The following is a 22,836-nucleotide window of genomic DNA, read 5'->3' on the forward strand; positions in this document are numbered from 1 at the left end:
TGGGAGAAGTGGCAGAATGAGAGAAATGCTGTTGAACAGCACAGGGTTGGACAGAGGATTAGTTCTGCCTTCCCCAAATCATGGTAAAAATGAGAGAGACAAAAAAAATGGGCAAGACAAAGCCTCACCACCAGTTTTGGGAGAAGTTCAATGTCAGAGAGGCTGTTAAGGGCTCTGAGTGCTACCCCAGTGACCTGAGGAGGTTTTCAATAATTTTAATCAGCACATTGTTTTCCTCCTCCAGTTTTCTGCTGCCAGGGCTCGGGATCAGCCCCAGCAGATAATCAGCATTTCTTTGAAGCTCACATGGAAGCATGGATTATCTTTTTTGCCGTCAGAAACGTGGACTAGTTAAAGCTAAAATAAGTCATAAATCAGCAAAAAAGGGCACCTAATTATAAAAATGAGGTATATAGAAAACAATTCTCTCTTCTGTAAGCACAAGAATGAGTATTGGTCTAAAAAAAAATTGGCTTTATTTATGTTTAACCCTTGAAAGAGAGTATTCCTATTTAACTGAAATAAAACAGAATGACAGCCTTGGGTGTGTTGGGAGTCTGCATTTTTTTTCTGAATCACACACACCATCCTGTGTCGTCTCTGGGGGCATTTGGATGGAAGGAGCTGCCCAGGATAGAGCTGTGGGTGCAGGGACACTTTGGTACAGCTGACCTTTCCTGGAGCAGTTCTGTGCATATTCCTCAAATTTCTCTTCCAGAACCTGAGTTAACAAAATCATCTTATATTTGTGCATTAAAAGGCAGAGAAACAACCCCATGCTGGTCCAAATCTCCAGATGGTGCAAACTAAAGGAGAAAATGGATCAAACCTGATTTTCATTAGCTGTTCTTCTAATCTGGGGCACTTGAAAACTCTTTTAAATTTTACAGAGCAAATCTAAAACCTCACACTTTACAGGGATAATACAAATGCTATACTCTGTACAATTCCCATCATGTCTGGCTATAAATGGGAATTTTGAGAAAGAACAGCAAGTTATTACTCTTAAGGGACTTTTTGAGGGTTGACTGTATAGGATGCAGAACTTAATGGAGCTTTAAGTGCACACAGGAAATCCTCCTGTTTTCCAATAGTCAGAGCATGAGGATGAAATCTGGAAGCAGTCAGGAGACAAGGTCCCAGACTGCAGGAACTTCTGTTTTAACCAAGTGTTTAATTCTTATTGAAAACTGAATTTGTACTTAAACATTTTACACATTGAAGGATAAAACATCTCTCTCTTTGGTAGCCCAAACAGAAATAAAGGGAGAAAGACTGAAAAAAAATCAAGAGTTATTGAATAGAGGTGTGTTTAGTTTGCATCCTCCAATACCTGCCTGCAGACCATTTCTTCCCAGTGTGAGACATACACTGAGCTTGTAAATTACAAATTCCCTGAAAAAAATCAGTGTTTTTCTGTGTATCAAGCTACAATCTCTTCACTGTGAACCAAACCCAGCAGGCACAGGGCCCCAGGCATCAGCAGCACCTCTGAAGAGACTCAATGAATGCACCAGCCAGTGAAAGAACAATTCCAAACACATTATTCAGGGTGTCTTGTATCATCTCTATAACGTATATTGACATTTTCTTGCTGCTGTCTGCTTTGCAAATGTCATGTCACACAGGATAAAATGAAGAGCAGTACCAGGAAAACCACATAATCTGGCTGGGTCAGGGACTGAGCTCCTGGGAAAGCCACAGGAGAACTCTCAGCCTGAACTTTGCCAGGTAATCAGCATTCAGGTACTTCAGGCTTTCAAATCCATGGCATTAGTAGAAAAGCATTTGTCTAAGATGTCCGTCACTGGTGACAAAGAGTTAGTTTGTTTTTAAAATCTGCTTTAAATCTAATGGGCTACTGAATCTCCCCAAACTGCATTTGACAGTATTATTTTTCCAGATTAATTTTTTTTAAGAACAAAGGAGCTTGACACCCCATACAATGCGGAATAAAAACTTTGAAAATGAATAAAAAGCAACCCCGTGACTAATACATTCACTATGTGAAGGAGCAATGGCTTAGTGGATCTCCTATTTCATAGGCAAAAATGCAGAGATTGCCTCTTTTGTCAGTTCATAGATAAAATCCTATTCTTTGTAATCCCTGAAGAAACAAATCAAATAAGCTCTGGCTGAGCTAACCATTTTCAATCCATCAAAGCAATCAAATTCTGTTTACCTGAATCAGAATGATTTCTAAAATGTTATTAAAAAGTAAAATGGAGTTTAACTATTCCAAAAAACTGAAAATGATGTGCAAACACAAAAGGGATAAGATTTCAGTAATTATGTAGACACAAAGTCGGTGCCATCATTTGTACCACAATACAATGTAGCTATGGCATATAAAGATAAAGCTTCCTTTGTCTAACATTACTGCTGCAAGTGATGCATAAACATAATTAATGTAAGAAGTCTTCAAAGGGGCGAATATTCATTTAGTCAGTTAGTTTTATTGCTCTTTCAGGCAAACAAAAGTTTTATAATTTAATAAACCAATTAACTGATTATATATTTCACCCAAAATATTTGTATATCACACATTACTATCATTTCACCAACTGTGGTTTTTCACACAACAGAGCCAGCGTGTGGTGCTACAGTTAAGGCATTGCATTTAATGTTCATTTGCTTTGCCCATTATTCTGGAATGAATACCATGAGGGGCTTCTGCCAAACTAGATTCCTTAAATTCAGGGTTCATCCAAACCCTATGCTGTGTTACCTCTGAAATAAAACCATTATGTGGTCCTCTGTCATGATCCTTGAACTGATCTACATGAAAAATAATTTTTTTGTTTGGCCTTTATTTCATATATACATTTAGGAGAGTTCCTAATTAGATTTTGCCTTCAGTCTACAATTCAAAAATAGCTTTGCTTCTTAATTTGCTGTGGTCTAATAGAGACTGTGACATCTGCCATTGTACTTCTGTGCTCTGTCAAAACATAGTCCTAAATTTGTCAAAGCTAGGACACAGAAATTATGTCGTTGTTCAGTGTGGAACCAAACCTCATCTGATAGTTATTTCATTGCATAATGAGAGGCAGCATATGCCAGTGGTTAGCATGAGACTGAAAGTGGGAACTCAGCCATCTGTTCCCAGCAAAAACAGTTCCTGAGTGTTTCTGGAAAAAATTCGTCTCTCTTGTGCCTCAGTTTCTCAAGCAAAATTATGGATAAATTATTCTGCACCTTCTTAAAATGTGGGAGCCATTCCTACTGCTCTGACATGGCCAGCTAGGAGCAGAAAGGGCTAAAAAAAGCATAAAAAGCATATTCTGCCTCATGATCCAGCCCCACTCTCAGCTCCATGGAATGCTGGAGCCCATGGATGACCACCCATGGAAGTTCAGAGGGCAAAATATTCAGGCAGTGAAACAGTCCTAGAGGTAACCATTTAACCCCTCCTTTTGGGCTCTGAAAATCAGCAGTGAGTTCTAGTTCAGAAACTTCTATTTTGTGAAGAAATACAATTCCTAGAAACTTTGGAATCTGCAGTGGCTCCCTGGGCCCTCCCTCTATGAGTCAGAGCCCATCACTGCCTCTGCTTCTTCTCAAACCTTCATTGTGTTTCAGTCTGGAGGAACCAAGGGGCACTTTGTCTAGCTGCACATTTTTTCAATCCCCTTCTTTCTCTGTGTGTGTGTTGTTTTTTTAAAGGAAAAAAATTACTATTTCTGCAATTATTGGCAGTAAGAGCACAAAATTATTTTATCAAAAAATAACCCACCAAAAAAACCCCAAAAAACCAAAACCAAACAACAAAACCCCACATACAACTCTTCATACTTTGTCTTTGCAACTTGTAGTTTAACTTTCCCATTTTGCTTTTCCATGCAGCAAGGTGCTCAGCTGCATTGATAAATTTTAAGTAATGAGGAATACACCAAAAATGTGCAGTTCTGTCCCTCTCATATACACATGCACAACCACACACACCCACCAAATACTCAGAACATTAAAGAAAGCTGTTAAGCTAATCTGGTGCATCTAAATGGGCAATATATATTGAATCCATGCTCCATTGATCATAATTATTGCAGTGCCCTTTATCAAGTAACCATCTTAAACCATTATTTAGAGATCATTTTGCTTTCCATTACTGTCACTATATTGCAGAATTTGCTAGGAATTGGTGGCTGTGTGATAGAGGGGTGTGCAGCTGTATTAGTCTGGAATCTGCTCCTGTTATCCAACAATGTTTCTAAAATGAGAGACTTAGTGCTGTATTCACACAACTTTTGGGCAGCCTTTAACTTCATTCTGGAGTGACAAGTCACTCACATAAGCTTTGTTTGCCACATAACTCCTTCCCACCTCGAATTCTTTGCATATTTCCCTTAAAATTAATTTGTCTTTTTTATGAAAGTACAGCTTTTTTGTATTGAAAAGCATTTAAGATGTAACTGAGAGTTACCAAAATCTGCACTACTGCTCTGTGTGTTTGAAATTATTTATGAGCAAAATCATTATTACTCCTTAGGTTGTGTGAAGGAGGGAAAGAGCAGTATTTTATTCTCAGGTGGCCTTTTCGAACTGTGCATCACACAAACAATAACATAATTGCACAAAACTCTGTCTAAGAACATCTGAAGGTAAATTCAAAGTACAGTATTTTCACAAGTACTCAGAAAACACCTGGCTTGTTTGCCTTGTAAGAAGATTAGAGGAACACAGTGAGAAAGAGGAAAACATGGTTCTTAATGAGACCAGCATCATTTTAGACTGAATCCCTATCCCAAGCCTCTCAAAGTAATGCACCTGGCATGTGCTGCATGCTGTGATATTAATAGATGTATCAGGAACACAGGTGTTTAAGCTGATATTTGCCAGTTTAACCAGGTGGTAAGGAGATTTTAATGTCTCACAAAAGTAAGAGGATGGAAAAACAGAAGTTTCAGACATTCATTATCAGTGTTAGACTATGAAATGGTACTAAACATGTTGGATATAACTAAATCAGCATTAATCTTCTGACTTACAGCGAGGTGCACAGCATATTAAGAGATCAGTTCAACTCTTGATCAGAGTTTGTCCCAGGCCTTAAACACTGAAGTGAGGGAGTTCCTATGAGCAGCCTGGATACTCAGGAGCCCTTTGTATATCACAACCCACGTGACCTCTGGAAAAAATCCTATAACCTTTCAAAGCTTTTTTTTTTTCCTATCTGTAAAATGAAGATAATAACCCTTCCTAATCTCAGGACTTGTGAGACTTTAATTGATTATTAGCATTTGTATAATCATTTTGAGCTCCAGAGGATGCATATGCAGTGCATATATAATGTAACAGGTAAACATCCTGCTCAGCTGTGGGGACAGCCATCAAATCTTATCTCACTGGGGCTTAAGGTCAAAGGCAGAGAGAAGGTACCTGAACCTGATAAGGGCTTAAATGTTACAGGAGAACTACTTATGCTCTGAAGAAGTCACCTCTATCACTTTCTTCTTGCCTCTAATCTGCTCTCAGATGCTGTGTCTGCTGCTATCAGGCTATGATCTCTCTCCTTCTCCATGCCTGAGGAAGAACATGTTGACTAAACTGGGTAGGCAAGCCAGGGGAGAAAATGCTTAGTGTCCTCATAGACAACAGCAGCTGTGAGTTTGCTCACTTCTTGTCTCTGTCAAATCTCTTCCAGCCTCCCCAGCCCATTAAAAGCCTTGGTGAGGGAAAGTGAAGAAATGAAATTAATTTGACTGACCAAACTCTAACTCTCGCCTCAGAGAGCAGGGAAGCTGTTTCAGTGTTCAGATCACTCATAGCTACAGATGTACAACCAAATTTATGATATAATTTCAAAGCTTTGTTACTCTGCAGCCACCTGGGCGTACATTACACAGTAATGGCATAACTGTGAGCAGGACAAAGTACCTTCTGTTTGTGCAAGGTTCTAACAAAGCTATTTGGGTGCTAACAGGAATATTTGCAGCTTGGGATGCTCTACAACTGACATCTTGAGATCTGAAATATTTTTCCAGTTGCTCTGGCTGTGGAAGTCAGTAGAGCAACCCCTGAGGACCTATGAAAGAGAAACTGGGAGGTCTGGGATCAGCTGTGGTTGATGGTTTAAGTCAAGTAGAGCACAGTCAAATTCAGGTCTCACATACACTGATCGCTGCTTTCTTGTACTTTGTTTGTAACTCCATCTGAAACTGCAGTGTCTATGAATATTTCTCAGCTGCAGTAGACTGGGAATTAGCACCCACTCATTGTGACTGTACAGGAGAAAGGGAATATGGAGCATTCAGAATAAACTGTTACCTGTGTGAGATGTAGCAAAATGAAGTTCACTGTCCCCTGAACAAGGCTAAAGGCCAGTGCTAAGACAAAGAAGAGAAGCTTTGATGGACCATGGGTCTCCTTTGTTACACTGCCTGGTGTGCAGAGCTTTTAACAGGACTTCGTGCTCTGAGGTTCAGTGCTTTCCACAGTAATTCCTCCACAGGGACTGTGTCTGCAGCATCTCTGTCTCTTTAGAGCAAAATATATCTTTGCCATGCATGTAAGTATGACTTCTCTCCAGATGGGGCATGAGTTACCATCAGTGGCTTTCTCTTCAAAATTTTGCTGACAGAATATGATTCAGAGTGATGTTTGGCTCTGTCGTTTTTCTCCACCATAATGGTGATCAGGAGTGTCAGGATGATCAGTCAGGAAAGAGCATTAATTAATACCAGGACTCCTGTGAGGGAATGTGCCTCGTTATGCAACATAGTGCTACACTCAACAATTTGTACCTCCCTAGGTTAGGCTAAGCCCTGCTAATTTCCATTTACTTCTGGATATTACATAACGTAGTTACCAATTTTGCAGTTCAAAACCTTTCTATTTAATTTGAACTTAATTGTCTTTAACAATGTAAAATATGTTTGCCTTTCTTCTTCCATTCTTTAGAAAGGGAGTGTCCTTGAAAATATCAAGGAGGCAGAAAAGGCAAACCTGGCTCTGCCCTGCTGTGAATCTGTTGCTCTGTTTATTGGTTCTTCACCAACTCAAGGCATTCCAAGATACTCTGATACTCTGATTTGTGAGCAAAACTGCTCTGTCTTTGCCAGGGCTGCCTATTTTAAGCAGTCTTTGGAGGCATTACTCATGGTGACATCCAGGTACCCTGTGCCTGTAAAAGTATCACACCTCTAAACATAAAATATAAACTTGTTTATGAACAAACAACTCAACTTCTTTACCCTACAGAAATGAAAAAATCAGAGCATTTATGCACTAAGGTGGAGGGAATCTGAGGAACAATCAAGTTGACCTTCAAATACAACTCAAAAAAGTACCTTGGGTGCTGAGCAGCCAACTCTGTGTTTCCTTAAACTTCCTTGAGGTTAACAATAAAATTCAAATTAAGGTCTTTACTCTGCCCCAAGATTGGTGTTTGCAGATTGCTGCTTATCAGGTTACATCAACCCCTGCTCTGCCATGCCACGCAGCAGATTCTACAAGGTGTAGTGTTGATGGATGGGAACAGCCCCTTGAGGCTCAGCTCATGTGAGTCATTAGAGAAAGATTTATTTCTCCTTCACTTAACAACAAAGGAGGCTTCCCACATGTGATTTTAAAAGTGTTTACATTGAATGTATTGACTAAGTTTGATTAAGTAATTGAAGTTGCATAATTAATACCATTAAGAAAGATTAATGATTTCTTGAACAGATTAAAAAAATTATGTCTTCTGAAATAAAGTTACATGCGTGAATTAAAAATTAAATAATGCAGTCAGTATCACAGGTAAAGCAAAGTAAAAAAACAAAAGTGACTGTATACTTTGGAGCAAATTCATAGCTTGTATTTTTAAATTTTTCTCCAAAGCTAAGCTGTTTCTTCTTGTTAAAGTATAAGTCAATTATACTGTAGCACAAAGAGAAATCTGCAGTATTTTACTGTCATTGTTGGTAATTTGTCCCTTAGGGTGTTAGTATTCCTACATAATTGCATATTGTCTCTCCCTGTAACATTTCTACTTTCTTTCTCTGTTAGAACAACATAAGAATTATTGCATCCATGGGTTTTAGCAAATTATCCAGCTAACTTGATTTACATTCTATTCACAAACAGAATTACAGAAGGGAAAAATAAATTGGCTTTGTTTTTTTCCTTAGCTATCATTTGGCCCCAAAAGATTAGAGTTTGTTCTTTTTTTTTTTCTTTTTATAGTGTGAGCTTTCTTTAAAAATATAAACAATGCAACTTTCTGCAGACTATATCTGATCTTTTGAAAGAGATTCACAGTGATAACAATATCATAATTTACAATTGTGTTCCCCTATTTTTGCTTCTAAATACTGGAGATGGCAGTATCATTCCAAATTCCCATCCTCTTAAAAATGGATGCCCTCGTGAATGTGCTGTCCTAAGATTTCTCATCTGAACAGACTTCAGGATGGATGGAGCAGTGATAAGTGCCTGCCTTCAGAGCTGCTGGATCATAATTTAGGGTTCTCCTTGGTTCCCACAGCTTCCAGACCCTGCAGTCACCAGTCACCAATATTCTCTTAGAGAAATCTTCTGAGGATACTTAGATTATCCAGGATAGTAAACATGCAGGTTAATTGTGAAAACCTGAAGAGTGGCCTTATCAACTTCTTGAGTGATAGGGCAAAAGAACTGACATTGAAATTTGTGATGGAAATGGAATAATTCTGAATTGTGCATGTACTGAAATGAAGTTGTGTTTGTCTTCAAGCATGAGGAGCAGTGTTAGGGTTATAGTGAGTAGTTTTGCAGAAATATCAGCTTAAAGCCAGACCCCAGCCAAAACAATTAACTGGATATTATGAGGAAAGAAGTAGAGAACCACACAGGAAATATAATCATGCCCCTTTGTGGATTCAGGATGTACACAACAGGATGTGTAGAGCTGAGAATGGTGACAGACACAACTTTTCAGTGATTTCCATTGGAATGGATGTTGAGCTCAGCCTGGGGATGCTGCCCTGGTGTGTGACCTCTGTGACCACAAGTGGTGACCTTGGCAGGTCTTCTACCTGCACTGGAAACCTGGAAAGCTCAGGCAGCAGAGATTTGTGTGTGAACACGAGCTGCAGAGCAAGTGGAGACCCGTTTGGCACCGTTGCTGCTGCTGAACTGACAGGCAGGAAAAAGAGGAGCCTGGCTGTAATTAACAAAGCAGCTTAACTACTAATGCCTTGGTAATGTCCCTCGTATTGTAGATGAAAGGCTCAATTGGTAATTTGAAATGAGAACAAACACACTGAAAGGATGGTGGCTGTGAGGAAAAGGAGTACATGAAAACAGCAATTTATCCGAAACAGCAAGTTTTTGGATGTGCTTACAGGGTCTTCTGTGGATGCTGTAATCTGCTTTTGCAACTGCTTTTCACAGCCTAAAGCAGGTGAACTGAAGTTTCATGCAAGTCTTGCTCAGGAGCAGTTCAGACAGGATTTTATCCTTATGGAAGCACCACAAAAAACCACAAAAACCAAACAAACAAAAACCCAAACAAAACAAGACACAAACTAAACCTACCAACCAACCAAAATGCTCTTTGAAGGGTTTTTATAGTATACATCTGCATCAATCAGAAAAATTAATAAGAATACAACTCTTGTCTGGCAAGTGGAAAAAAAAATAGCATGTTTTCAGCAGGAGTTGTATTGATGAAAAAATGTTTTTGCCGAACCGAAACCTCTTAAAACTCTAAGTAGGAAATATTTTAATTTTTTTTTTTTTAGACAGAGAGAATATCTCTACAGAGTCACTTTGCTTTACAGTATTGAAATTGTATTGTATTAGTATTTTATTCCCCACTACTTCTTTCTGCACCATATTGCTGGTGCTATCACTAAAAAATAGCAAGACAGGATGAGGAGATGAACCAAGCAGACTTAAGCACAAAAGGTGTAGGATCCCTTAGCAAGACCCCTCATTTCCCAGTGGATCTGACATTCCAGGAGCCCAGTCCTGTGATGTAAAAGTGCCAGGCTGTGTCCTCACGTTGGTTGGGCTGCCTGCACAGAACTTTTCTCACAAGGCACTGTCACTGGGCAGAAATGTGCTGACAGATCCCTGGGATCTCCTTGAGTGAGGTGGAGCAAAGCTGATGACATAATAAATTTCCATTTTCTGTTTGGTTCTCATCCTTTCAACTGGGGAATTCCCTTTACGGAAAATTGCTTTATATAGAGAAAAAGAAATGTTTTTATGTGTCACAGATGTAACTTTTGGGGGAATACATCAATCTTCTAATAACTCTACAGTATATTAAGTGTGAATCCCACCTCATGGCCAGCACAGCTATATCACAGTTACCATAGGTAAACCAGAGAAGTGTTTCCTGAGGTAGAAAAACAATGAGTCTGAATCTGGCAGGTAATTCCTCCCCAGGTATCAATCCAGAAATTATTTGTTAATTTTTTTTTTTCCATTTTGAAATCCAGATGATGAATTTTCCAGCATTCCAATTCTCTCTGCCAGAGTTCCTGCTCTCGTGGCTTAGTGGCTCTTTGTATTCATTGCCCATCCAGCATGGGCTGTGTTTGCTTAGCTCTCCTCCTCCTCTTCCATTTCTCATGAATAACAAAACCACAGGAATAGGCTGAATGTCTCTGGAATCATTCAGGTAGCAGATGAACTTTGAGTGTTGACTTTTTCACCCTCACAGGCATTGTCCATTTACTTTCTTCTTATATCCCTGCTCTAATTTGTACAAAGCTATTTGTGATTAGCTGGCATTTACAACCAGGTATTGATTTTTTTATTAATTTATAAACAGTTCAAACAAACAGTGGTAGTCAATTCTAGGAATAATCCCCCAGGAGGTTAGGAAAGATACAGACAAGTGCACAATCTAAAGGCATTGCACAGTGCATTAATGGGGTAAGATTTCAGATGTCTGTGTATATGTTCACAATATCCCTTTGTCTATGTATTGAAGCTGGTAAATACAAATATTAAGGGAATATTTTCAGCATTTTAAATTATTCCACCTCATATAAAAAGCAGCATGGCTATTCTTTAAAGAAGTGCTGGCAGCTGACAAGGAAATCCCTCTGAACTCAGGGATTTTTTGAGGAAAAAGAGGCCTGTGTTAATGACACCAAACACCAAATGCCAGAGGCAGAACCAGAACACGTACTGCAGTGTCTGAGCTCAGAAGAAAGGAAGGTGCCAGCTGGGGATCCCCCAAGTTGATTCAAGGCTGCTCAGGGACAGGATGGAACACACACCAGTCCAGTGCCACAGGGATGGAGCTACTGAACACCTTCTGTGGGATACACAGTGTGTGGCTGGGCAGGCTGCAGAAAAGAAAATATTTACATGTACATGGGTCTTTCTGTAAAAACTTTAGAGACATGACAGTATTTCTTTCTCCACGTGTCAAATTTCTCTTTTTGTGCATGTATTGATAAGCATTTCCCAGAGTGTGGGTATGCTATGTCTGCCTGGACAATTGTTTTCCAGCAGAACCAAACTTACTGAAATGGATGGTTTGATTGCATGAGTGTTTCAGAGGAGAAATATTTCACTTTTCTTTAAAAAACCCATGTCTATTTTTGAATAGCAGTAAGAAGTATTTCGGTGGTGTGTTAGCCTGAGCACTCTTGAGAGGTCTTTTAGGAATATTTGACTAGAAATTAGGATCATTCCATGCCTCACTAAAAGACAACCTGCACAGGGGATCCTTCTGAATCCATAGATTCTGAATCCATAGATTCTGAATCCATAGATTGCAGCTGGCTGGGAAAGGAAAGCACCTCATTATTCATAGCCTCTGCCTACTGCCCTCTCCTGAAGGATTGACAAATTAGGTAAATTGAGAAAAAGTAGCAGTGTCTTATGCAATGAAATGTCCTGTGAATATAGGAGCAGAATTCTTGCAAATAATTGTGAGAATCGACTGAATTAAATAAAACGTCCATCAGATAGTCTTTAGTGACGTGTTAGGGAATGTTATTAGTCAGAGTCCAGCAGCCGTGTGGTATTTAGAATCCTCTGGCATTTCAGTGACCTTTTATAAGGCAGATTGCATGGAACAATTAATTTATTTCATGACCATCCCATTGTATCCAAGATAAAAAATGTTAGTCAAAACCAGGTGTCCGGATCAGAGCCATGTATTGCATTTCAAAACCCATTGAGTGGAAGCTAATTTCAGCAATTTGCATGAGAGCCTTTTGCTATCACTTCTACCATAGTATCAGTGTCAGCTCAATTTTCAGAGCAGCTGTAGCTCAAACACTGACCTGCTGCCTATTACAGTAGTGTAATGAAGTGCAATGGACTCGTAATTATTCTACATTACTGTAGATCAAGTAACATGCAGCTTTCAGTTATCACAATGGAATCCCAGTTCTTGCTCAAAATGAGAAAACTGACCATGAAGTTTATTTAAGGGTGTCATCAAAAATTACATTCAGAGCCTGCAAATGTACTACTTATTTCCCAGATAACATCTGACATTGCTGTGCAAATGTCCCAGAGTCACTGCATACCTGAATAAACTAGTTTCAAATAACTAAGCGAGGAGTTCTATCTGAGAGGCAGGAGTAAATTGAGATGGGATGTTCTTAAAATTTCTGGTAATGCAATTGCATTAGGCAAATGATTTCAATGTCTCCTTTCTAGCACCATCTGTGAAACAGCCAAACAACTTACTCGTGAAATCACAGGGATTCTTTTTTTTATTGTTGCATGTGAAATATTGAGCATTATGAATTTGACCAAAAGTGTAGAAAATCACTCACTGCCTTCCACAATCGTGACCTTAGATTTTCCAGATTGTATTTGTTCCAAAGAATGAGCCATGGTTGTCATAATCTCTACACTGAGATCTATTCCTTCCCCAAGCCTCTTGATAGGACCATCTCAAAACCTTCTTTCAGCCCTGTCTTTTGGAGGGTGAGAGCTTTGGAGGCAACTCACAGCACAACAGCATGGGACAAGCAGGGGGACAAGGGCTTCACAGTAATCAGATTTTGTATTGACACATCACCTTGGACTGAAAGGATGACAGAGCTCCTCATAAGTAATTTGCATTTTTCTGTGTAGGCAACAGACAGGGAGTGTTTGGAGCTGGGCTATTCACTTTTTATTTTCCAATTTCTTGCTTAGCTAACTATTACCAGTAGTTGTTTAGGAAGTTGTATAGCTGGAGATAGAGGTCTATTTTTTAAGGAAATTTTCAGAAAAGTCTCTTGGCACATCACCTTCAGTATCTGGCATGAAATTTTAGCTCTTACCTTGCCAAGGGTAGCAGGATATTGAAATATATGGAACATGCAGACTGGAAAGTTTAACTGTCAAAAACTCCATTGTGTCAGGGGTAAAATCAAATTAAGTTATAAAAAGGTAAAATAATCCCTGCTGAGCAGTTTGTTAGAAGCTGGGTGGTTTGTTTGGGATTTTCTTTTTCCTAGAGCGAGGAGAAAGGGAATGTGGCTTAGATTTTCACTTTCAGCCCACACAGAATTCACACACAATAATTCAGTTCAGGTAAGATGCAGTCCTGGATGTCTGGATGAACACACACTCCTTTCTTTGGGACAGAAGGGGGGAGTGCTGGCATGGAGGGGACAACAGGGTTCAGGAGAAGGTACAACAAGGCAGAAAACTCAGCAGAAAATAAAGAGTCACAGAATGGATTGGGTTGGAAGGGACCTTGAGGATGATCTACTCACAACACCCTGCCATGGGTACCTTGCTTATAAGAATCCAAATTCCATCTTCATTTAAACAAAGATATGGGTGACAGTGTATCAGAAAAATGTCTTTCTCTTTCAAATACAGAAAATGGAGAGAGGAGCAGTTGATCTCCAGCACAACAGCAGCACATCATATTTATGTAAGAGTTTCAGGCTGCCTACAGCACTCACATTTCCACGGGATTACAAAACCTGAACTCCTGGAGTTGCAACTCAGCACAATCCTTCCCTGATCTTGCTGATCCTGGTCGCAGGTTGAGGGAATCATGAAGCAAAAGCAGCCATGGGCCTGAACTCCAGGGGTAACCATGTCTTTAAAGCATCAGTCTGTCTGTGTGTCCATCTCCCCATGGTACCAACATGAAAGGGCAACTGCACCAGTTAACATTACTACTTACAAATATAAATAGAGATAAATACTTGGCTAATGCTAGAAAAGAAAAGGAATGTGAGATTGCAAATCCATCTCAGACTGGAGGAGTTTTTTTCTCCTTACATTCATCTTATATAAATGATCACCAGCAGAGTGACTAGGGTTTAGTGCAGATTTTTAAAGAAAGGGGTCAGTTTAAAAAAAGGATTTAAGGAGGTATCTTCCTGTTTTCTTGAAATGCAGGGGGACTTATTTCTACTGTTTTAAAACCTAAATCCTTATTCTAGATGTGGCAATATTCCAGTCAGAGGCACATCAATATGACAAGGCTAATGTGTCCAAGCAGACGAATTTACATATGGAGAATTGACTATTTTCAGTAAACAACTCATTAACGAGCCATCAAAACTTGGTTGTAGCAACTATTGCACAACTAGTCACAGTGAAACAACAATAATCAAAAGAGAAAAGCTAATTTTGCACGTTTCAGATAAAAGAAAAAATTCATCATGTAAACTTTGTTACAAAGGCGTATTTGACACCACTTAATATGTATTATTCACTAAATTATGATTCTAAATCAGGAGGATAACAAAGTGTTTTCCTGCATAAGATTTAGCTAAACCTCTAGAGTTTTTAATCTGTTTTCCTAACAAAGTTTACTCAGAAACATTGGCTCTGTTCTGATGTCTGGAGACCCCAAGTCTCCTTGTGTAAACTGAAAGAGGCTCCCCATGCTGGCTCAGGCTTTTATAATGGGAATCACACTAAATGTGATAATTTTAGAGAAGTGTGTGTTCCATCAGCTCCTAATGGTGCTTCCCTGGCATCAGCAGAATACAAATGAAGAGCTTTTGTCCAACTTTGAGGCCACTCAGCACACACAGGAGTGGCCTCACTGGGCCCCCAGCAGAAGATACACCTAAAATATGGCAAATTCCAATGGATAGTTTAATCTACCCTGTTTTACAGAAATATCTGAGACTTCTGCCTTCATCTCCTCACAAACTGTGCTCTGAATATAAAAGCTGAGGGTCCAAAGTCAAGCATTTGCCTTTATTTGCATGGCAAAGTTTCTGTTGGGCCATAAGGAGCCTGCCATGGGTAAATCTAGAGATTGTGTCTCAGGGCTTGTAGGTAGAGGCCAACCTCAGCAATGTATGGGAGCTGCACATCTCCTAGAGAGCATGCATGGGGATTTTCAGGGTTCTGAGAGTGCTATGACCTTCTAGTGCTCTGATGAAAGCCTCTTTGCAGAACAGGTAGTTTAATCCAGCATCCATCTGTATGGTACCAGGAGAGAGCATTTGAAAATCTAGAGATGCATATTCCTTTCTTTTTTTTCGGTCAGTCCCTCTATTTCTGTTGACTCGAATCTGCTAATTCCTATCTGCCAAAAATTTGGCTCATGAACAAGATGTATTTGAAATGTAAATCTCTGATGCAAATAACAGAGATGATTTGGAATCTTTTATCAGGACAATAAATATATTTTTTTACGAGTATTTTTTTCTCCCTAATAAAAATGCAGTTGCTGCCAGATCAGAATTTTCTATTGGAAAGTTTTTGTTTCACTGAATATTTGCAATTTCCACAGAAACATGGAATTAACTGTTTCATTTGACTTGGAACATGTTCTGAATCACAGATTCACAGATTGATTCGAGTTTGAAGGAACCTCTGGAGAGCATCTGACCCAACACAGGCTCACCTACAAGAGGATGCATAAGATCATGTCCAGGTGGGATTATGTCCAGAAGGAGACTCCACAGCCTCTCTGGGCAGCTCCAGTGCTCAGTCCCCCTCACAGCACTGAAATTTTTCCTCATTTTCAGATGGAACTCTCAGCCTCAAGCTGTGTCAAGGGAAAATTAGGTTGGATATTAGGAAAACGTTTTTCATGGAAAGAGTGATAAAGCACTGGAATGGTGTGCCTGGGGAAGTGGTGGAGTCACCATCCCTGGGTGTGTTCACACAAAGATTGGATGTGGCACTGGGTGCCATGGTCTGGTTGAGGTGTCAGGACATGGGTTGGACTCGATGATCTTGAAGGTCTCTTCCAACCCTGGTTATTCTGTGAATTCTGTGAATTCTGTGTCTCAGTTTGTGCCTGCTGCCCCTCGTCCTGTCCCGCTGGAGATGCTCTGGACACTGTCCCTGAGATATTTGCATGGACTGAGGATGTCCCTGTTGTGTCCTCCCCACGCCCAGCTCCCTCAGCCATTCCTGGCAGGAGAGGTGCTCCAGTCCCTGCTCCATTGCTGCAGGAAGTCTGGGCTGCAGGGAAGGGCAGATCCCAGTGCCTGGTTTCCATCCACATTCCTGAGAAACGCGGGACATTTCGGGTTTTTTATCAGCGGCTGGAGTGAAAAAAACCCATCAGTTTCAAAGTGCTGAAAGTTTCATTCTGTTAGAGGAACGCCCAAATGAATCTGTTTGTCATTTCCGAATTAAAATTAATGTGGAATTTCCATCCCACACACACACAAAAAAAAAAAAATCGGAATTTTACTTTTAATCCCGTTTTAAATTGAGAGAAAGGCTGAAATACCAACATTTCTCCTGGGATAGAAATGCTGTACTTGCTATACTCTGTAAACAATTTTGAATAGGACACTGTTTCAGTGGAGATCACATTCTCAAATGCATGATTTATGGGCTTATGAGGGTATTAAGCATCAAATTAAATGTCTGTAAGGATCTTTTTCTCACCTGAGGAGTCCATGACTTTAATGTAAAGTAGCCTAAACTGGCAGAAGGTGAGAGAAATCAATATGACAGAAAAGAGTAAAATAGGAAGGCACCTGATAAACGTGAAATTAGCCCCTAAAAATTGTAAAGATCCAGCATGACACTAAATGCTTCATCTGAGTGAGCAAACTGGCTGCAACTTTAATGCCATGTCACTGTCTCCCTTCTCACTCTGTTGTACATTCCCCTCTAGTGGCTGGTAAAAGATTTATGTGAGGAAATTCTGAGAGCTAAAACCAAATTTGCAAAGGGAAATCCAGGGGAATTAGAGATGTAAATATTTTTAACAACCTAAGCAGGGGGTTCTTACCTCATGCAGTGACAAAACTCACCCCCCTTGTGCTGTAGGTAGGGATCAAATTGCTCTTTTGTCCTGAATAATGTCCATTACACCTAGAAAACAAAGGCTCTGCTCCATATTTGGTGTATCTGGAGGATGAGACAGAATTAGGGTGAAGAAGAGGCCAGAACAATTCTATACTGTACAAGTCTGAAAAGTGTTGACAGTGGTTTTTCGGTCCTTTGGGTTCAGCTTCCATGGGGGTTTTGTGCATGTGCACCTTTGTTTGCTTAGGTGCCCTGGGTTTGAATTCCATCTGTGTCTCCTGGATTTAGGGACTGGGGTCTGGAGCGTGTGTGTGTTTTCTGAGTGAAATTATGGAGTGTTTTGTCTGAGCACTTCCATTCCTCCTGTTGGCTGCTGTGGTGCACCTGCCCAAACCTAGGGGGGAACAATCCCAGGGGAAGTCACAAACCAACTGAGCTCCGTGGCTCTCCAGCTGCTGGAGAGAGGGACAGTGTGCAGGAAGTCTGTGGGATACTTCAGGAATTGATGATCTTTTTTTTTTTTAAGAGCACTGATCTCTGGATTAAACCTGAGCTTTGGGTTTTCCCTCTGAGCCCTGTGCTGGGCTGTGGGTGCAGGGAGCACCTGGGACGTTCCCCCTGCTCCCCTCTCAGGTCCAGCTCCACTGCTGCTAAAACTGCAACAGGCAGCTTCCAATTGCACCATTTCCTTGGCTACTCAAGGCTTAAATTCACCAGGTTTTGATGAAAAAAATAAATATACTTCATTCTCAGTATGACTACAACCTGTGTTGGCACAGGACTGGCAGTGTTTTGGTGCCAGCAGCCAGCAGGTTAAGTGGCAAAGCAGGTTTGTGTAATTCCTCTTGGAGCAAGCAGAGTGAGCCAGGCTCATCAGCAGGAGGATGTCCCTACCACCTTCCAACTGTGTTTTCAAACAACATTTGGGAGTGATTTATGCTGCGTTGTGACACTGGTACCATCTGTTCATCATCATAAGTATGAATGAAGTGATAATGAAGAAAATGTTCTAAGCAGCTAACAAGATGATTACACTTTAATAACATAATTTTGGCATAATTTGGATCTTCAGCGATCTACAAACACTTCATTTCAAAATCTAAAGGTCTGGAGCCTTCCTGCAGCTACACAGAGCTATCCTCTGACTTTTAATATCAGGGAAAACACAAAATTGATCTGGAAATGTGCCTGAGGTCCTGCCTCACCTGTCTGCTGACTCACACTGTCTCCTACACAGCATCTGCTGTTTGCAGACTCTTGATTGATTTCCTTGCCTGCTTTACCTCTGTTTGGAAACTTCTCAGAACAGACTCAGTATCTTCCCAGGGCAGGAACCATCTATTCCTCCTGCCAGAGGTTTCCACCTGACTCACTCACTCACCCACCTCACTGACTCACTGTTCTCTTACAGGAAAACAACAGGAACTGTCCATTCCTAATTTTACCAGAGCCCTTCAGTATTTTTTCAAGGAGAGTAAACTGGAGGTCCAGAAAAAACACAAAAAAGCGGTGACTTTGCATTAGATACAGTGTTTCTGTTAAAATGTTGAAAAATAATTCTAGATTTGTGTTAAAAAAATTTTTATTTCAAAACGAAAAAATAACACTCATTGCTTTAAAGCTGGGGATTGAAATGCATAGTTTTCTTTTAGGATTAACAGAAATGTCTCAGTTCAGTGACCAAATGCAGAACTTTGATTTTTCTTCTTTGTTGCTCCAGGAGAGAATACCCTGGTCATCCATAGCAGCACTAGGTCCTGCAGCACTGGGGTGAGAGGTTATTTTTAACAGCCCTACTTTTCCAAGCAGTCCTGTGGGACAAGTTTGAAGTTTCCCCCATGATGCCAAGTCACCATAACTGTCCCCTCCTTGTGACCCTTCCATCAGATACTCCTGACACAGTTCCAATGTCTCTGGGGCCATTCAGGTGCTTTCTCCAAGTCCATCTACCACTTTAGAGGGATGGCCAGAGTAAAACACTGGGGGAAACATTTTGGGATGCACAGATTTGAAGCTTGTGGACAGAACTGGAGGTGACCTGTAAGCAGGGGATGGTTTTGCCTTTGCTCAGCCTGTGGCAGGTGAGAGCCCAGAGCTGCAGCTTTGCACAGGACTTCTGTCCCTGCTGTCAGTGACTGGGTGACTGGGCCAGGTCTCTGTGATGGTTCAATTGTTCATTGCAGTGAATCCTGTCTGTCCCCCCAAGCCTTACGTGCCTCGACACCGTGGTGGGGCAGTGATGAAACTGTGTGAGCAAATGTGCTCAACACATTTTAGGCCAAAAAAAACCACCCAACAACACATTCCTAGGAACTCTCGAGCTGATTTCTTACGCCTGCAACTGCATTTCTTTGTTACTCAAGTAAAAATGCTGTCTAAATATATTGTTTTTTTCTGGGATATTTTTTACTAATGGGTAATCTTTTAACATCTGTATGACATCTTGTTACCAGTCTGATACAGGACCTTTCTAGAAGGAAAAATGGTGTTTGTTGCAGCAGAGCTGCCATCCAAGCTGATCTATTGTTCAGTTAGACTCCACTTAGCTGAGGATATGATCAGAGTGACTAACAGGAACAAGAAATAGGAAGCATAAAGCATATTTTTATGTTGCCATTTTTCTTTCTTATATTTTCATCTTCCTATCAATCTTTTCAAAGTGAATATGCCTAAAAGCAGGGAAGAGCCCACACCAAAAAGGGTGGTGCTGAATGGGGCTTGTGTAACCCTCTGGCTGTAGCTGCTGAGAGGATTCGTGCGTGCTGTACATGACTCATGGAACAGCTATTCCTGCACCAGGTGGTAAAAACTCATCAGTGATGGGTTTACAAGAAACTCATCCTTATTCTTCCTCACCACACATGTGGATCAATGGATCTGCAAGAAGAATCATGACTCTTGTTTACATTATTTCACGGATTCTGGCGCCGCTGAAAACAATTTTATCCCCTCTTTGGGCAAGAGCATTTCAGAAGACTACCAGAGTCTGCTCTCATTTATCTTCTGAGCTGGAGAACTGCACAGAGGATGTCCCTTCAGCCCAGAGGAGTCTGAGTGCTCAGCACTCTTGATGCCTTCTGCCTCCACCCATCTGGGGCCAGGAGAGCTGGGGAATGGCACTGAAGCTGTGCCCTACCCAGCTTGTCCTGGGAAACTCCATACAAGGAGGCTGTGCTGTTTTCCACTTGCTTAGGGCCACTACCACAGTCACAATGTAGAAAGAAAAATATATATGTGTAGATCAACATCTAGAAAAAAATGTGGGTGACATCTGAGGAAAGGATGAGGTTCTTGTGTGGAGGCACAGGGTCGTAGAAACAATCAACTTCCCAGGAAAGGAATAGCATAAAGATGTGTTAGAAAACATTTCTCAGTAATTTAAAGAAGCAGAAAAAGAAATGAAAGAGAACCTACAATCTGAAAGAGCTCTGTGAAACATAGCAAGCAAGCCTCTGTTGGTCAGAACAGTTATCAGTCCTAATTTATTTTTAATCATTAGAAGGAAAAGGGGGGGGAAAGGGAATAACAGTCTTTGCCAAGTGTTCTCATATACCTGATTCCCAGCTGCACCTATCTCATTATCACTCTTGTGAGTATAACACTTCTCTGCAAATGCTCCAGCCACTTAGATTTTTGAAGAGTGTTTTTCAGCAAGGGTGGGATGTGATAAATGCAATTTAAACAAGCCACTTCATCAATTTATTTATATTAGATAATGATATAAGCAGAGTGAGTGAGTCTTCCACACAGAAGCCCTCAAGAAGTCCCTGTGGAAAAGAAAACACCACAAGATCACTCCTTTTACAGCCACCCCTTTAAATATTTCTCTTCTGGATGGTGGGTCTATGTCCTCCATGCCCAGAATGGGCACTCAGGACATGTTGGTAGGACAGAGCTCATGGGTGGGGAATTCATTCTTTGTGAGGATTCATCTGCTTGTAGCTATTGACTGTAAATTTCTGGGAGAATGAGTAAAGAGAGCCTGGGAAAAACAAAACAACTTTGATTAATTTTATAAATGTTATTACAATTTTATTAATTTCTAAAAAGATTGTCTCTGGGAAACTGTCTTTCTACCACACTGTTAAATGTGCCCTAAGACCACAGAGAGAATATGGAACAAATCTGTGTATTCAGCTTTCCCTATCCTAAAGCCCATGGGCCTCAGGAAAAAAATTAAAAAAGAAATCTGTGCAGGTGGACCTACCAAAAATGTCATTGGAAAAAAAAGATGGCTTTTAAAATTATATTTTCAGATCAGAAAAAGGAGATGATCCTCACACTGGATGGGGAACAGAAAAATAGAGACAGAATTTTTATTTTAATTATTCATCTTACTTAATCTGAGAATTTAAGTTGATCCTCATTTTACAGAAGCTTGTGGAATCCCTAATTTAAGATAAGGTCTGAGTGGGGATCAGAGACCTCAAGCAGAGAAGAGGGCTGATGGAAGTTTAAGCTGACAGAAGTATAAAAAGAAACAAATGGGCTTTGCCATTCAGAGAATGTAAGCAAAGACCACAGCTCTGGAGGGAAAACAAGACAAAGTCATAGCAAAACAATTCAGAAACCACAGACTCCACTTCAGGAAATGCAGAGGCAAAGGTGAAGCTCCAAGAAGAGATGGAGTGAAACTAGTTTGTTTCTAGAGGCATCCTGAAAGTGTGCACAGACAAGCACAAACCAGCCAGGTTCTGGAATTTTTTGTCTTTTTATCTGTGTAAGAAGCTAAATCCTGACTGCTTACATTAAAAAAATTAAAAATAAAAAACAACCAAATTACATGTATATAATTTGCACAGATAAGAAGAATTTGTGGGAAATTTGTTGAAGAGACAGCACATACAGTGACAGAATATCACACTGAGCCCTTTTCCTTGTTATTCCAACACTGCTGCACAAGCTCACTGTTCAGGACGACTGGAGCTGTTCTAAAAATTTTGAAGAAAAAACTTAGAAATTTTGCAAAGAGGAACGTAGACCTTTGTTAGGAGTAGTGAGGAATTTCTGGGTTAGATATGGAGAGAAGGAGCATTTCAGCTGCAGGGTTATTGGGGATGTGAAATAGAGCAGGATGTGACGAGTGAAACACACAAGTTCCTTTGAAGATTTGTGGATCACTCTGGGCAGCCCAGCTCGAACTGATCAAGACATTTTGCTGTGCATGGTTTATTGTCACTTCTCTATAATATTTCCTTATTATGAATAAAAGCTAAGTCATATTAGCCTTTATGAGATTTATGGTGAAAAATGTCACTTCCCGTAACATGTAGCTGAAACTAAATGTTAAATTTATCTGGTGAGCAGCCCGTGGGAAACTACAGACCAAACATTCCCTCTCCATCACAAGGACCTTGTCTTGCTCTTCCATCAGGGAAGTTTCTGAGCTGTAGCCCAGGTTTTCCTGCATACCTGTATGAGAGGGTGGCAACTCCATCCCCTTTCCCTGGAGACCCAGGGTGGATCTGTCACTCTCCCTGTGAGCACTCATTATCAGTGGCTTCCTCACATCCAGGACTGGGTCTAAATTGAATATTTGTGCCACTCTTGTGCTCCCCACACGTAGAATTTGCATTTGTGGAGCAGTAACAGCTGTCAGCCACTGATGGCCCCATCCCAAGTCTGGGCCAGGTCTTTGGTTTCAGAGCTCCATGCACACTTGCCATATGGACAATCCTGCAGTAACGTGTCTCCTAGACTGTCGTGGGCTGG

Source organism: Sturnus vulgaris, chromosome 8 (genome assembly GCF_052056855.1).
Source record: "Sturnus vulgaris isolate bStuVul1 chromosome 8, bStuVul1.hap1, whole genome shotgun sequence".
NCBI classification, from domain to species: Eukaryota; Metazoa; Chordata; class Aves; order Passeriformes; family Sturnidae; genus Sturnus; species Sturnus vulgaris.